The 13,358-nt window shown below is 40.8% G+C and overlaps 1 protein-coding gene and 1 pseudogene across 2 annotated transcripts in view; one reads left to right on the forward strand and one right to left on the reverse strand.

Moving 5' to 3' along the window:
- Nucleotides 1-13,358, reverse strand: part of GPR27 (G protein-coupled receptor 27) — a 481,267-nt gene that overhangs the window by 239,037 nt on the left and 228,872 nt on the right. The window lies entirely within an intron of this gene.
- On the forward strand, nucleotides 12,811-12,904 carry LOC126014559 (uncharacterized; annotated as a pseudogene).

Here is a 13,358-nt window from a genome sequence, read left to right on the forward strand (position 1 = left end):
AGGCACGTGTTTAATTTATAGACCTTGGCCACCAGTAGTTCACATTGGATGTTCCTAGTTCTCCGCTCTCCGTGTACCCCCTTGGAGCTTAGAGTTGAGGACTGGTGGGCATGGCAGGGTGAGATCAGAACTACTCATTTGCAGGCCTCTGGCAGCCTGTCAACACCTAGACTCTCTAATTAATTCAACACTGGCTTCCCTCCCCCCATCTCAATTCCTTATATGTCAAATAGTTGTTGGCAAAAAAGTAACTGCAGCACAGGAGGTGGGAAGGATGAAAAAAGGTCATTTGTATGAAAGAGACCAGAGCCAAGTAAGGACACGATATAAAATATATTGAGAGTTTTACTGCTACTGTCCTTGTCTATAATTTACAGATGCTGTCTAGAAAAATTGATTGAACTGTCAAAGCCATCTGAACAGTACAAGGTGAAGTCAGGAGTTGAACCCAGGCTATCTGACTCTCAAGCCCTCCCCTGAAGTGTGCTTTACAGAGCCTGTTATACAGGAGTTTGTGACCACTGGATAAATCCTTGAAGTCTAGGATCATGATGCTGTTGTCTTTTCCTCTCAATGCCTCTCTTGTGTTTTGGCACCTAGTAGGACTTCAAACAGCATGGTTTCATAGATGACAGAATCAGGAAGAATACAGGTTCTGAAGGGGTCACCCTGAGCTCATGAAGTGGGGATATGGAGGGGGCAAGTCACACTGTTGTTACTTAGCAGTGTCATCATCAGTACCCACACAGTACTCACTGAGACTTTGCCATTTTCAAAATAATGCTGTTTTCTGTTTCATTTATGTTTCACTAAAAAAAAAACAGTTTTTATTATTGCAAGAAATTTAGAAATGAGCAGCAGGACTTAGTCTAAAGCTGACCTCACCATCTTTCCTCCCTGGGAATCCTGGTAGGACTAGTCCGGCCCCCAAACTGCTTTCAGGCCCTGGCTTCTGGCTTCTTCATACTGTCAAATCACTGTTTTTCCACTTTCTTTAAATGCTAACCAGGATCAATCAGCTGATTCCTATTGGTTATTCTCGACAAATGTGTGCCTATTTCTAATGCTGAGATTATTCTCTATACAGAATAATGTTGTTTTATGTTTTATTTTAAACTTTCATGTTTCATTTAAAACACATTATTTATTGAAAAAAATTGGAAAGCATTATAATCAGGAAAAAAGTTTTAATTACTGTTTCCAACTTCAAAATAATTATTAAAGACCTTTTTTTTTTGACAGGATAGGGCCAGAGAGACATAGCTCAAAAGGTTAAACATATGCTCTGTATGCAAGAACCCTGGGTTTAATCCCCAACACCCCCAGGAGTAGCTCCTGAGCACCACTAAGCATGTCCTCCACCCAAGGTAATAAAAGGAAATAAAAACATTTGTTTGGGGGCCCGGGCAGTGGCGCTAAAGGTAAGGTGCCTGCCTTGCCTGCACTAGCCTTGGACGGACCGCGGTTCGATCCCCCGGTGTCCCATATGGTCCCCCAAGCCAGGAGCAACTTCTGAGCACATAGCCAGGAGTAACCCCTGAGCGTTACTGGGTGTGGCCCAAAAACCAAAAAAAAAAAACCAAAAAAAAAAAAAACATTTGTTTGAAATTTTCTTCCAGGAAAGAACAACTTTTTCACTGGATCTCATTGAGGATCTGACACTTAGTTGAGTCCTTCAAGGTCTGGAGGCAGGGCCTGGAGGGAAATCTTGGCTTCTAATAAATAGCTTCCCAGCTATTGCTATGGGAAAGACCTCCATAGTCAGGTCATGAGCCTGTAGCACCTTTCCTCTGCCAGGACCCTGGTCAAGTAGATTTCACTATAGCTTTACTCTTCTTTGAATCTATTTTTGCTTGTTAAGCACCTGACTATGCCAAGGTTCTCTAAGAGAAACAACAGTCTTCAGTGGGGCCAACTTCTACAGTTGTAAATGATCAAAAGCCCTATTAGAAAGCCCTGATCATATATTTTTCCTAAAGGCTCCACTTTTCTGAGCTAATGTTGATGAAAATAGCAAAAAAGGTGGCCACCATATGGACAAAAAAAAAAGCACCAACTTAGCACTAAAAGAGCCTTTGATGACTCACGTTCCATATGATCCTCATGTAAGTCTTATGACTGCTGTCTGCCCTGTGAGAATCCAGACTCACCAAGGGCAGGTGGTGGCCAAACACCCGACCCTAGTGACTGTGGCCATTTCTTAATGTCACCAGAACAAAAGTGTCACACACTGGGTAGTTTGAAACAACAAAAAGCGACCTCTGGAAACTGAGTTTGAAACAGGCATGGTCAGGGCCACAGCCTATTGAGGTCACCAAGGAAGAAGACCTGCTTGCCTTGCCCACTTTCTGGTCACACAACTTTCATTCTGTCTCTATCCTCCTTCCCCACCTCACATATGTCATCTCTTCTTATAAGGAGACAACTTATCACCCTCCTTGAGTATGACATCATGTTAACTAAATTCCCTCTGCAATAACCCTTTGTTCAATAGAGACCTCTGAGACCCAGAGGGTTAGGACTTCAGCCTAACCCCTATGCAGGGAGCACAGTCTAAACCTAACCAATGGTTGTATTGGTTAATTTCATGTGTCAGCTTGAATGGGCCACAGCATCACAGCACCTGGTTAGTCATTCAAACATCAGTGATGGGATTTCCTTAAAGATGAATTTAGGATAACATTTAAATGGCGATCTAATCTCTGCTCCTTATCGCTGATTGTGGAACTTTGTCTTTGTTAGCTTCTCAAAGCCTTGTTTCTCTGTTTTTAAAATGTGTGTGTGTGGGGGGCAGGAATAACAGTACCTACTTCATTAGGTGTTGTGGGGACACAGGAAAGTGAATGTGTAGAAACTATGGGACTCCTCTGACATTGTTTCAGCATTGGCTTCTAGTATAGATAGTTATCTTAGTCATCTAAGTTTAGGATTACAGGGTCCAGAAGATAATTCCATGACTTCAGTGCCTGCCTTACAAGCATGAGGTTATGACTTCAATCTCTGGTGCAGAGCAAGATTTTGCTGATTCAATTTGACTCTTTGAGTCATGTGGCTCCACTGGCTGAAATTCTTGATGTTATAAGTAGTTTCCAACTATTCCACAGTTGCATAAGTTGCAGCTCCACAACCAAAAAGGATATAAAGTCAATACAATGACAACATCAACAGAGGGCAGGAGAGTGGGACAGACCAGATGAAGAAAATGATTACATTTAAAAAGTAAAATTGGGGCCGGAGTGATAGCACAGCGATAGAATGGTTGCCTTACACGTGGCTGACTTAAGATGAACCTGAGTTCAGTCCCTGGCATCCCATATGGTCCCCTGAGCCTGCCAGGAGCGATTTCTGAATGCAGAGCCAGGAATAATCCTGAAGCACCGCTGCAAGTGGCCCCCCAAAAATCTAACAAAAATAATAATAATAAAGTAAAACTAAGATACCCAACAGAAGTCAAATAAACATTTTCTTACTGGCTCTGATCCCTTGGAGGTCCAAAGCACTTGCTCTAAAAGCCCCAGGCAGCTCTCTCTTCTGCCCTGTCATAGTAACAGCATTAGTGTTTGATCCTGGGGCCATGACTAATTGGAAGCACAGTTGATAGGTCTACCTGGAAAACCTAGGCTCACCAGTGTCATAAGTGTTACGTGTCTTTCCCTCCAGCACAAGCAACCATATAATGAATTAAACTAAATCTATGCATCTTCAAACTGGAGGGAGACCATTCCCCTCTTTCCTGCAAATTCCTTGACTGTTCTCCATGACAGTGGCTAAGAAATGAATCATTATGATCCCCCTTCTTTCATAATCAACAGTGAAAACCAGCAGCCTGAATCAGATCTTCTCAATCTGCTGGAAGGTAAAAAGGCAGCTATCTCACTATTTCTTTCCTTTTTTTTTTTTTATTGAAACCATTGTGATCTACAAAGCCCTTCATAGTTGAATTTCAGATAGGCAGTGAATCAGGGCCATTCCCACTATCACTGTCGACCTCCCTTCATTATTTCTATAGGATTTTACCTAGGCAGTGTTTCAGAGCTAATAAGAGCTTAAGAAAAAAAAATATATTGAAATTAGGAAGCAAACAATAAGCTAGTTCCAATCACATAAGTTATCTCCATGGGCGGCTTGCACAGGAAGCCACATATGAGCTTCTAATTAAAGGAATATTAGAAGAATACATCCATAAATTTTAGAGCCAGCCTTAATTTTCTTGTTTGAAAACTGACAGGGAGGAGAGTGGATTGCAAATATATGAAATATGAGAAAATGAGACTTAATGAATTCTAAGTTTATTCACTGAAGTATTTAACTATCCAAGCCATCCGTGGGGATAATAAATTTGAGTGTGTCGTAAGATTGGCCCACTTTAATTCACATTTGTAAAATGAGCTATAAATATAGGGCCTGATTCTGGGCTCAATTTTCAGATGCATTAACTCCTCATGCCTGGGCCTCTGTAATGCCAGGTCCTGAGGGGAATGAACAGCTTTCAGGGGGCAAAAGAACCTGGTGACAACACAGGACAGGTCTGGGGTTGGCTCTGAATGACTCAGTTTTTGCTGTCTGCACAGCCACCTCCTTTGGGTCATGAAAGTCAAATTAAAACCATGGCCAGAAGCCAAAGAGGGAAAAAAGGACCTTGGGAAGGGTAACAAAGGAGAATTCAATGAAGAAGGTAACAACAGTTGCCCTTAAACTAGCTGTGCAGCTCCACTTAAGTGGAAGTTGTTCTCTCTAGGACTTTATCTTCAGGGATGTGGCCAACAAAGAAAGCCCTGATGCCAAGGGCCATGGGGAATATACAGGTGCTGACAGGGCTAGAACCCCACCTTATTGGGGCAGCTGTGTTTTACAAATGTTGGCATTGCTAGTGAGACTCAGCCATGGATATAGAACACTGGGTCTTTTCCCACCCTAAGTATTAAAGAAAACAGAAAATTTCTACAAGGTACTCTCTTCTCCTCCTCCCCAACACCACTTGTGGAAGTTACTGGATGAGAGGTAGAGTTAATTTGCTGAAAAACAACATATATTCAAATACCGACAAATACCTGAGCTGGAGAGATAGTCCAGGGTTAGGCATGTTGCCAACCCCAGTTAAATTTTGGCCACCAGGAATGATCCCTGAGTAGAGAGCCAATGGTGCCCTCATCACACACATAAATATTAGAAGCAGTAGCTCTAGTCAGCCATCAATTAAAAGGCAACTATAGCCCCCAGGGGAGAGAAGCAGGGTATGGGGCTAGAGGGAGAAGGGAGGAGGATAGGAATGGAGCTGATCACCTCACTACTACAGTCATTACAGACTCGTCTTCCTATAGTGACTGGGCCTCGGAAATTTTCTTCCCTAAGATTAAGATAAGTTTTTGATTATTTTTCTAATTTTTCTAATTTTCTACATGTTGCATTAGTACTTGTAAGGTTGGAAGAAGAAAATTAATTTTTCAAATTATTCAGTGAAAGAAAGAATTGGGGAAAGACAATTGGTTAAAATTGAGGAAAAGAAAAAGATGCTGAAACATTGGGGTCTAATAACCTCGATACATAGTGGGGGGTGCCTTTTGAAACATTTGGTTGCATAATTAGTGCGAGGAGAGGGATTCTTTAAGTATCTTGAGATAGTGACTATATCCCATAGACAGCTTCACAGTGTATTTTATTTTTAATTTTTTATTAAAATTTTTTTTATTTTAATTGTTTCATTTAAGTGCCATGGTGACAAAATTGTTCATTGTTGGGTTTTAGTCATACAGTGTATACTATTCTTCACCAGTGCAACCTTTCCACCACCAATGTCGCCCATTTTCCTACCCCATCCCCATTTCTGCCTTGCTTTAAAGCAGGGAATATGCTGCTGCTCTCTCTTGCTCTCACTCTTTTTCTTTTCTTCTTCTTCTTCTTCTTTCTTCTTCTTCTTCTTCTTCTTCTTCTTCTTCTTCTTCTTCTTCTTCTTCTTCTTCTTCTTCTTCTTCTCTTCTTCTTCTTCTTCTTCTTCTTCCTTCTTCTTTCTTCTTTTCTTCTTCTTCTTCTTCTTCTTCTTCTTCTTCTTCTTCTTCTTCTTCTTCTTCTTCTTTGTCTTCTTTTTCTTTGTCTTCTTTTCTTCTGCTTCTGCTTCTTCTCCTTCTTCCTCTTTTCCTCTTTCCTTCTTCCTTCTTATTCTATTCTTCTTCTTTTCTTCTTCATATTGTGGTTTGCACTATTGTTAATAGAGGGGTACCTTGCCTATTAGTTTTTCCACTTTCAGTATCAAGTTATTGTCCAGTTCTTGTTTCATCTATCATTGTCCTAGTAGACCCTTCTCTTTTCTAACTACACTCATGGTTCTTTGTGATGAGTTTCTATCATTGTATGGACCTTCTGACCTTGTATCTATTGTCTCTGGGAATTATAACCATACTATCTCTTGTTTTACTTATATACTTATATACCACAAATGAGTGAAATTATTTTATGAGTATCCCTTTCCACTGGTTCATTTCACTCAGCATAATAATCTCCATGTCCATGGAATGGGAGAAAGTTTTTACCCAATACTCTTCAGATAAGGGATTAATCTAAGATACACAAGGCATAGATTGAACTTTACAAGAATAAAAACATCTAAAATACTACTGTGAAAGATTTGTAATCCAGTGTGGTCAAAATAAAAATTATTTTAAAAAGAATAAAAACATCTAACCCCATCAAAAAATAGGAGAAATAATGAAAAGACATTTCCTCATAGAAGAAATAAAAATGTCCAAAAGACACATTAATCACACTAATAATCAAAGAAATGAAAATCAAAACATCTGTGAGATTTAAAAAAAAAAGACAGAATGATAATAATACCCAGATACAATAGAGATGAAAATTAAAAGGACCAGCCCAGGATATTAAGCTTATCACAAAGATTGGTGAGTGCAGTTAGAGAAATAACTACACCAACAACTATCATGATAATGGTAGTGAGTGAGAGAAATATAAAGCCTGTCTCAAAGACGGGCAGGGGTTGGGAAAGAAGGGTGATAGAGGGCATTGGTGGTGGGATGGTTGTACTGGTGAAGAGGGTGTACATTTTTGTGACTGAAACCCAATTACAAACATTTATAATCATGGTGCTTAAATAAATTTATTAATTAAAAATGATATCAAAATTGCTATGAGATATCATCTCAAAAGATTACCACACATCACACAAAAAAACCAAGAACTACCAGTGCTGGCATGAATGTAGGGAGAAAGGGATTTATTCATTGATGGTAAGCAGACTGATCCATCCTTTTTGGAAAACAATATGGACATTCCTCACAAAGCTAAAATTTGACCTTCCATATAATCCAGCAATACCACTCCTAGGGATATAACCCAGCAACACAAAAACACATTACAATAATGCCCTCTGCACTCCTATGTTCAACTCAGCACTATTTACAATAGCCAGAATCTGAAAACAACCCAAATGCCTGACAACAGATGAGTGGCTAAAGAAACTGTGATACAGCTACACAATGGAATACTATGTGACTATTGGGTAAAATGAAGTCATGAAGTTTACTTATACATGGATGGACATGTGTTGTAGGTGTTATATTGTGGTACATCAGGAAATCTTTTGTTTTTTGGGGGAGGAGGGGCACACCTTGCAATTTTCAGGATTAACTAACTCCTGGCTCTGCACTCAAGAATCACTCTTGGCTGGCTCAGGGAACCATATAGGATGCCAAGGATCTAACCCGGGTTAGTCACATACAAGACAAATACCCTCCTACTCCAGCCCCATCTCCAGAAAATCTTGACACAGATTTCCTAGATCCTTTCTTTTGTCTACTGTCAAAGGGATTAGGGGTATCTGTTTTCATTTTAGTTTTATTTTCACCGCCTTATACATCCACTAGCTCTTGGCACCAACACTAAATCCCTTCAGAGTTCCTGAAGGACTGGTTTGCACTTTATTCTGAGATTTAAAGGTGACTTCTTGCTGTAAGCTAGGCACCAGGAACCCCACACCTTGATGAGATACTTGGAACTTGGCATCCAGCCTCAACTTCCAGACTAAAGACCCTGCAAAGACCTTGAGCCTGAGTTAGTAGTCAGTCATGACCAAGCCATGATGCACCCATAAATTTCACATTAAAGAGATCAGAGAAATTATATGTTGGTGAAAATGCTTCTGGAAGTGTCAGAGAGGAGCAGTTCCACAGAGATTACTACACATCACACACAACAACAACAACAACAACAAGAACTACAAGGAGAAAAGGGCTCTCATTAATTGAGACTGAAGATTGGCTAGGGTCCAATCTTACCCTGCTGTACCTCTTTATCTGGTGGTTCTTCTACGTCTTTTATTAGAAACCAGGAAATATAAGTAATATCTGAGTTCTGAGTCATTATAACAGAGTACTGGATCTAAGGAGGGGGCCTGGGAACTCCTGATTTGTGGCTAGTAGAACTAAAGTGTGGGTCATCTGAAGCTCACATATTTATTCCCCACAGGTATGTAAAGTTAGGGACAGTTTTGAATCTCAATTTATGGGGGATAGTTTGTGTTGGAATTGATCAAGTTGGAGGATACTACGACAATGTCTAATGAGAACTGAAGAATTGTGTAGGATGGAAAACCCACACATCTGGTATCAGAAGTCTTGTGAACAGGAAAACAGTGTCCATTTGAGAGGAGGGGGAGAGGGAACTTAGCTTTTTTTTTGGTTTTTGGGCCATACCCGTTTGACGCTCAGGGGTTACTCCTGGCTATGAGCTCAGAAATCGCTCCTGGCTTGTGGGGGACCATATGGGACGCTGGGGGATCGAACCACTGTCCGTCCAACTCTAGTGCTTGCAAGGCAGACACCTTACCTCTAGCGCCACCTTCCGGCCCCGGGAAATTAGCTTTTTTTTTTTTTTTTTTTTTTTGTTTTTGTTTTTGGGCCACGCCCTGTGACGCTCAGGGGTTACTCCTGGCTATGAGCTCAGAAGTTGCTCCTGGCTTCTTGGGGGACCATACGGGGCGCCGGGGGATCGAACCGCGGTCCGTCCTAGGCTAGCGCAGGCAAGGCAGGCACCTTACCTCCAGCGCCACCGCCCGGCCCTGGAACTTAGCTTTTTTTTTTTTTTTTTTTTTTTTGGGTTTTTTTGTGGGTCACACCCGGCAGTGCTCAGGGGTTATTCCTGGCTCCAGGCTCAGAAATTGCTCCTGGCAGGCACAGGGGACCATATGGGGCGCTGAGATTTGAACTGATGACCTCCTGCATGAAAGGCAAATGCCTTACCTTCATGCTATCTCTCCAGCCCCCGGAACTTAGCTTTTTAACCAAAATTTTAGTAATCTGTTTTTAATACCAATGCAAAATGATACTCTAAGAAATTTTGTATAGCTGGAGAGAGTCCAGAGGTGATCACAAAAAAAAATAAATAAATAAAATAGAGATTTTGAAACAAAACAACCAACTATTGGTAACAAGATGCTAGAGTATGCAAATACGAGTCTTTGACTACTTGGTTGGAGAATGAAGAGGGCAATTGGTCTAGTGGCCTTAAAGTACAGGTAAAGTCCCCTCAAGCCATTCCATTCTCCACTCCTCTCCTAAAAATATACAACATCCTCATATACTCAGTGATCTGTATGTCCTAGCTGAAGGGACAGGGATTCCAAGTGCTGAAAAGATCTACATTCTCCCTTCATAAATTAATTTGCACTGTTGATTTATTAGTCTCTTGAGGGGGCTGGAGAGACCAGACACCCTTCCAAAAGATGATCATGAGCACTCACCTGATGAAGAATTTTACCTCTAAAGGGAGGATAAAAAAATTGAAGTTTGGGGACCTGGCTCAGGGCTCCCCATTTGTAAAGTTCTGTCTGTATCTGCCTTTGGCTTCCTACAGCTCATTAACTTAACCCCTCTGAATACCACATTTGCCTCTTGCAAGTGTATTAATAGCTGTAGCTGATATTATTAGTTATTAATAATATCAGTACAGAAGCCTTTTGGTAAATTATTAGCAAATATTTTACCCACAAATTCTTTACCCATCAAAACTAAAAAAAAAACTACATGCCATTTGTTCCCTGCTAAGACCTTTTTAGTTTGTTCCCAGTTGTCTTGCCAAAGGTAGCCATCTTGTTTTTGTTTTTGGGCCACATCCAGCAGAGCTAAGGGTTTACTCCCGGCTCTGTGCTTAATTTAAGGTTAACTCCTGGCTGGCTCAGACAATCATCGGGAATGCCAGGGATCAAACCAGGGTCAGTCGTGTGCAAGACAAGTACCTTACCCATTGTATGAGCTCTTTGGCTCCCTCCAAAATTAGTTCTAATTGGAATTCTATTACAACTCCTGAGCCAGATTACTGTTGGGGCTCACTAGCTACTTAAATTGGACAGCTCATTGTTCTCTTCATGAAACAGAACTCAGCTGACCTTCCATGAGACAGAATTCAGTTCAGATCAACACAAAGTAAGTGATTCTCCTAGGTAGAAAGTGCCAAGGTAGTGACATTTGGGCTCTGACTGAATTATTTTATGCTTTTCTTGCTCCCAACTCTTCAGTGAATTTTCTCTTCCAGCTAACATGTGCAAATCCTCTTGTCCCTGAGCTAAGCTGCAACTATTTTCCCAGAAGTCATTCCTCCCAAACATTTGGGGTGATCATGAGCCACATATACATTCAGTGTGACATTTAGAAGTGAAAGTAAGGCAGAAGTTGGGCCGGAGTAATAGCATGGAGGCAGAGCATTTGCCTTACATCCAGAAGGACAGTGGTTCGAATCCTGGTATCAGATATGGTCCCCCATGCCTGCCAGGGGTGATTTCTGAGCGCAGAGCCAGGAGTAACCCCTGACCACTGCCAGGTGTGACCCAAAGACCAAAAAAAAAAAAAGAAAAGAAAAGAAAAGAAAGAAAGAAAGAAAGAAAGAAAGAAAGAAAGAAAGAAAGAAAGAAAGAAAGAAAGAAAGAAAGAAAGAAAGAAAGAAAGAAAGAAAGAAAGAAAGAAAGAAAGAAAGAAAGAGAAAGAAAGAAAGAAAGAAGAAAGAAAGAAAGAGAAAGAAAGAAAGAAAGAAAGAAAGAAAGAAAGAAAGAAGAAAGAAAGAAAGAAAGAAAGAAAGAAAGAAAGAAAGAAAGAAAGAAAGAAAGAAAGAAAGAAAGAAAGAAAGAAAGAAAGAAAGAAAGAAAGAAAGAAAGAGGGAGGGAGGGAGGGAGGGAGGGAGGAAGGAAGGAAGGAAGGAAGGAAGGAAGGAAGACAGACAGACAGACAGAAAGAAGAAAGAAAGAAAGAAAGAAAGAAAGAAAGAAAGAAAGAAAGAAAGAAAGAAAGAAAGAAAGAAAGAAAGAAAGAAAGAAAGAAAGAAAGAAAGAAAGAAAGAAAGAAAGAAAGAAAGAAAGAAAGAAAGAAAGAAAGAAAAAGAAAGAATGGAAAGCAGGCAGGCAGAAGTTATTCGTTTTAAGCTCTGAAGGTCTCTGCAGGCAGTGAAGCTCCACCCCTGCTCACTGATGCAGTCACTGACAATTCACAATTCGAAACCTGGAGGGGTTGGACTCTCAGCATCTACACCTTTCCCCCACTTTGTTTTTCCCCCTCTAACTCCATGGACAGCTCTATGAAAAAGTATGACGACTATTTCTCCAGTTACTTAGATTACAGCAGTGGGTGGCCTGGAGAAGGTGAAAGACCAACATTGCTCAAACTCTCAGTTGAATTCCTATCCATTTCGAAGACTGGTTTCTGCATCACTATAGAAAAAGTCGCCTTCCTTAGGCCGTTTTGCCATTGTGGCAATCACAAAGAACCAAACCTGCAATAATCCCCAAATCATATAGATATTCTAAAGTTTCTGATTTTGCAAAGCAAACCCCCCCCCAAACCTTCAAATCCTCAGTTATACAATTCCAATGGTTCTTGGCTTTTTGTGGATTTTTTTTTAACTCCCAAACAATAATGAGGGGGCCTTTCAGACAATACCCAGTAATTTCCAGCCAACTGGGTTCCCCCTTAGCAGCACTGAATCCTTGGGCTCTGGAGGCCTCTAGAGACATCCCAGCAGTGCTAAAGCCATCAAGTTTACACCCAATGATGTCTAAGAAGTGACCTGGTTCAAGAGATCAAAGGATTATGTATGCTTCCCTAACCCATGTCTACTCATGCCCTCTTCCTGGATATTTGCTGTATTTTCACATAGTCTAGATCATATAAAGATGATTACTTATTTAGCCTATCTCCAGCTTCTTCTGCTCCCAAAAGATGGAGAATGAGTTCAAAAGTTCCGGACTTTTGCTCTCAAGTTTTTTGATGACTAAATGAGCAGAAAAAAAAAGAATAAATCTCTACCAAACCAACCAAGAGAATGAATCTTTTGTGATGTCACTGACTGAAAGCAAAATTTTTGTTGTTGTTGTTGTTTAGAGCCACACAAGGCAATGCTCAGAGGTTGCTCCTGGCTCTACACTCAGGGATCACTCCTGGAAGATCTTGTTCCCCCAAATAAAGATAACATGGATTAAGCCTGAGTTGGCCATAGGCAAGGCATATGCTTGTTATGGTTTCAAAAAGCAGTTTTCAATAAGGGCTGAGAAGACAATAAACTTAAAGGAAACTCCCAGTACTGCATCACCACTTTGAAAGAGGGAGCTGCAAGCTAAGAGTTAGTTGTGACTTTGTGGTCAAACAGGGGAGATAGGTGAGGGCCAAAGCAACAATACAGTGAGTAGAGTGTTTGCCTTGCACACTGCTATGGTCCCCTGAACACACAAAAAGTGTGTATGAATTCACAAGAAGTGAGTGCAGAGCCAGGATGGATCCTAAACACCATTGTGTGTGATCCAAAAGAAAACCAAAAACATTTTTCGGCAGCACATATACTAAAATTGGAACGATAAAATTGGCCCCTGCGCAAGGATGACACGCAAATTCGTGAAGCATTCCATATTTTTTTCTACCTTAAAAAAAAGAACATAAAAGCACATTTTTCAAAAAGGAGAAAGGTGGGGCCAGATAGGTGGCGCTAGAGATAAGACATCTGCCTTGCAAGCACTAGCCTAGGAGGGACCGAGTTTCGATCCCCCAGCATCCCATATGGTTCCCCCCAAGCCAGGGGTGATTTCTTTTTTTTTTGTCTTTTTTTTTTATTATAATATAATTTTATTTTGATCATAGTGGCTTACATATTGGTGACAATAATATTTTAGGTACATATTCACATAAAATCAGGAGGGATTCCCATCCATCACCAAATTGTTCTCCCTACCCGTCCATTTTTGTCTTCCCTCCCATTTCTTCTTCCCTCACCCCCCGGGTGGCTAGAATATGTGGTCCCCTCTGTATCTAACCTATTACTTAGTAGTCTTGCACCTGTTTGGTCTTGAGGCCTCCCTTATTTCCCCCTCT

This window comes from Suncus etruscus, chromosome 7 (assembly GCF_024139225.1).
Source record: "Suncus etruscus isolate mSunEtr1 chromosome 7, mSunEtr1.pri.cur, whole genome shotgun sequence".
In the NCBI taxonomy this organism is placed as follows: domain Eukaryota; kingdom Metazoa; phylum Chordata; class Mammalia; order Eulipotyphla; family Soricidae; genus Suncus; species Suncus etruscus.